This window comes from Phytophthora infestans, genomic scaffold (assembly GCF_000142945.1).
Source record: "Phytophthora infestans T30-4 supercont1.14 genomic scaffold, whole genome shotgun sequence".
Classification (NCBI taxonomy): domain Eukaryota; phylum Oomycota; class Peronosporomycetes; order Peronosporales; family Peronosporaceae; genus Phytophthora; species Phytophthora infestans.
The window spans coordinates 2,903,931-2,908,416 of record NW_003303745.1 but is presented as its reverse complement, the minus strand read 5'-3'; positions in this window follow the sequence as shown (position 1 = coordinate 2,908,416).

The following is a 4,486-nucleotide window of genomic DNA, read 5'->3' as shown; positions in this document are numbered from 1 at the left end:
CGGGGACTGCTTACGCTTGAGTTTGAACGGGAACTCCTTGTCATCGTCCTCACTATAAAAGACGATCCGAGGAATGAACACCTTCTTACCCTTGAACGGCCCGGACATAATGCTGGCCTCGATGCTTCTCTCGCGCAGTGACACAACCCGAAGCCGCGTTCCGTTGCAAAGTCCTGCGTCGCTATTCAGATTTCTAATCATGATGATAGGTGTTCCAACCTTCAGAACAATCCTGTGCGGAGGGATACCGGAGAAGTTAAGAGAGTTTAAGAACTCCTGCTCAAACATATTTGCATCCGCGACCCCTTCAAGGCTGTCCACCGAGAGATACTCCTTCGTTTCACCCGACAGCCGTTCCGCAACCATGTCGTTGATACGCCGAACACTTGCATTTGTGGGGGCTAGTATGGCTCGCTCAACGAAGTATTCATCGGGTAAATTCTCAGTATCGACGCCCGGGTACACCGCATCTATGAGTGCGTTGACGTTGCGGACTCGTCGGTCTTCTTCAACTTCGTCCAAGTCTCGCTCGTGCTCCTCGTCCGCCGGAGGGAGTAACCTGAAACTTGGTGGAGGCTCCATATCCGCGTCTTCTTCATCAGAGATCATTTCTTGCACCCATCGTTCTGGAATGATACACATGTCGCGTGGGAGGCATATATCGCCATCACCGATCTCATGATTGACTGGATAACGACCTTCTCCAATTTGAAGTAAAAATTCAGAGAATTCCGCTAACTCAGCCGCACTGGCCCGCGTCTGGGGCGTGCGGACACGCATGTTCTCGGTCAGCCGCACTTGACGCAAATGCTCCCATAGGGCGAAGACTTGAAGCAAGCTTGAATCGTCTCGCACGCGTAGCATCCTTCAGTACAGGTAGAATCTGGCGGTGATCACCGCTGAACACCATTACCTTTACGCCGAACGGCTCCAGCTCGTTCTTCATAATATCCCGAAGCGACCTGTCAACAGCCTCAAAGCAAGCTCGGTTCATCATCGGCGCTTCGTCCCAAATGATCAAACTCGCGCTACGAATCAATTCGGCTTTTTGGCTCTGCCATGAAAGGCTGCACGTCGACGTCTCTGTTAGTTTGAGAGGAATCCGGAACGTTGAATGCGCGGTATGACCTCCACTTAACAGAGTGGCTGCAATCCGACTCGAAGCAACCGCGATGGCAACCTTACGTTGCATCCGAACGTGAGCGAGTATTTGCTCGAGTAGAAACGACTTTCCTGTTCCGCCCGGACCATCCAAAAAGAAAAGCTTCTCTCCTCTAACCGGTCTGCTCACAGCAGCAATAACTTGGTCAAAAATATCCCTCTGGTTGCTGTTCAAGTGGTCTGCCTGCTCCGCAACATGCTCCAGTACGTTTTGGGGGTACGCATCAATCTCTTGCTGGACAACATCAACCGACGCTGTATCCGGGTCGTCGACTTGAGCAGATACATCGTCGTAATCGGCTAGTAGAGGAAGGCCGTACATGTCGAGGGACTTCTGGTTCGAAACCAAGTAATCCGCCAAATTCTTCAACGCCTTGTACTCCGCCATTCGAAGACGCACCTGCTCTTCGCGTACATTATGCAGATCTGCGTCTCTTACCTCAATGCTTCGTGCATAATCCTCTGACATATCCTTCTTGAACCTGTCCCATAGATCTTTGACATTACCAGGCATGGAGTAAACCAAAATGATGCCGAAGAGTTGGCGAAGCTGGTACGGCATCTTGACCTCGGCGGCTTCGCGTAAGCAATGTATCCACTCGTCGTCATTTTTCAAATACCCAAGCGCCAAAGCGGCTTGCTGATATGTAGGATGTTCCGTACCATCAACCGTTCGAAGATCCGCAAAGGACTTAGGCGAGCGTCGGATACACAGGAGAAGTCGCAAGTAGAAGCGTTCCTGGTCCTGCGGAGATACGTGTACCAAGCGTCCCAGAGAAGCAACGTACTTCTTGTACGGTTCCCACGTCTTGTGTTTCGTCCACCTGTATTTCCGTGGTACATCCTTGTACAGTAGATTTGCCGTAGCTTCTGGGTTACGCGCGCACAGCTTGAAAAACTCCGTCAGCATTGATCTGTCCCCGCGGTTAATCAAGTTGTGAAGCTGGGGGGTCGTCGCTTGGTCGCGATAAGCAACCATGCTCATTCTTTCCAAATGAATAGGTAGCGTCACAACAGAATGTGTTGATCCTTGCGTTGGATGCATGAATAGCCGCATGCAAGCTTCTACCGGAGAAATATACCTCCCGAGGAGATACTGAAGAATTTCGTTCGCCCGAATTTCTTCGCCTTCAATCGTGATTGTCGTCATGTCCGAGCCCTTGTAGACGTACTTGTAGATGATCTTGATGGCCTTGTTCGTGGCACAAACTTCGACGTTGATGTGGCAGTTGTATTTCTGCGACAGGAACGGATTGTAGGAGACCACCCATTGATTGATGGACGCGTTGCCCCATACTTTCCCCTTATGGCACAAAATTCCATCCGGACGGCGACCACGCTTGTACGTGGGGTATTTGTCGGGGGTCATCACCGTTTCGTCCGCGAGCGCCTTTGGAAACTTCTTGGAACACCGTCCGTTCTTCATGCACGGGCAGTTCGGGTTCTGTTGACCACAGGGTCCATGCAGCATATTGGAAATCACCGTATCGTACAGCTCCGGGTACTTCTCTTTATCCGGGAGCTCCGAGGACACCAGCTTATCGACGTCTTCCTTGGTAGTGGGCTTGTCCTCCGGACGCAGGATAAGCAGTATGTGGGCGTGGGGAAGACCACGCTTCTGATATTCCACTACATGGACTCGAGCGGCTTGAATCCCCAGCACACCCTCATCAAGATCCTTGTTAAGAGCTTTTAGCTTCTCCATGAACACGCGAGCCACGATGTCCGGTCGGTCGGATGCTTTCTCTCCACGGCGTAAGTTTTCCTTGATCTCAGGCCAGTTCGGGTTGCATGCCATCGTAATGAACAGGTTCGGGGCTCCTGTTTCACGGACGATAGCCATGGCATCCAAGAAGCGCTGGTACATGTAGCGGGGCCCACCTGTAAACTTCGGAGGTATGATGATCTTGCGCCCAACCTCACCCGCATCTGGCTCCGCTGACTCCTGCTCCGTATTATTCCCACGGCGAGTCCTATGTATGGCCGCCTCGTCGTCAGCTGCCATTCTGTGGATTTCAACAGACCCGCCACGCAACGCGTCTGTGAGTCCTTGGAGGGTTTCCAATCGATACTGAAGCTGGTTCTTCTTGATGAAGCGCAGGCGTTCTTGTTCGCATTTGGCCCATTGGTCAACGCAGTATTGCTGCGTCAGTCGACCACCGCGCAGGAATAAGAGAATTACTAACCGTCCGGTCGTAAAGCAGATACGTCTCATATTCCCGAACCGGACATGGTTAAGGGGTCACCGTGGCGATCGACGGGGTTACCCAGCGTACGGGATATCGTAAGTCCAGCCATTCTCCCCGTACGGAAAGAGTAGAGGGTACTGCAGCGGGTCGTAGGTAACGCTCGTCTCAAATATGCGCTTGAAACCTTCTCCTGTCGTGTGTAGGATGATATCCCGATGCTCAGCCGCGTTTGTGTCGATCACAACGGCTGCCACCTCTGATGCAGTTGGGGTGTTATGCGTACCCGGGTTCGCATTCCGTGTGACGTGCAGACGCAGCTTAAGGTTATCCCCCCCCAGAAGAAAATTACTCAAGGCTAACGACGGGTCATGGTCATCAACGTCTTCCCCTGCCTCTCGGCGTCGTTCGTGCTCCCTGATGGCTGCTGCATACGCATCCCAACCACGATCTATCAAAAATCTACGCGCGTTGATAAATTCTTGTGTGTACGGGTTGTGCGCCACCATCATCTGGTCAATCGTTTTCATAACGGCGCGATCGAGGCCTTGGGTCATGTTCATACGGCTTCTCACACGGGCATCCATGTCGGGATCGTTAAAGTAAACTTGGGCATACATGGAGCGGCCGAATGTTGGAGGTAGTAACGATCCCATGCGGTGGCACACTGACCCTTGTACACGGAAGTTGTAGACACCATTCCGTGTCACGCTTTCGTCGACGTTGAGAGGCCGAGACCGCGAAGCTCCCATGGACGTAAATGCGAATACGTTGTTGTAGGCTCGGATTGACCGCATGAAGGTCGGGTTTTCGAAAAGTGATAGTAGAGCATCAGGTGCTGTTCGCGAAGATGGAACGAACACCAGCCCGTTACGACAGCAGCATCCGTCTGTCTCTTTGGGAAACTTCCAAGCGTTACAGTAGTGGCAAACACGCTCGTTCTCCCGGTTGTCGTCCATGTAACGCGTAAAGTAGTGACGACCCCCGGAAACTGTGGAAGGGTCAAAACTTTCGTGGTGGGCGAGGCCCTTCTTATACTGCCGAGACCGCCGGCGGAACCGGTCCTGCTCCTTTTGCTGATCCCTTTGTTCATCCGTCATGGCTTCCCTTCGTGCTATAAGCGCGGTAGCTTCTCGGGC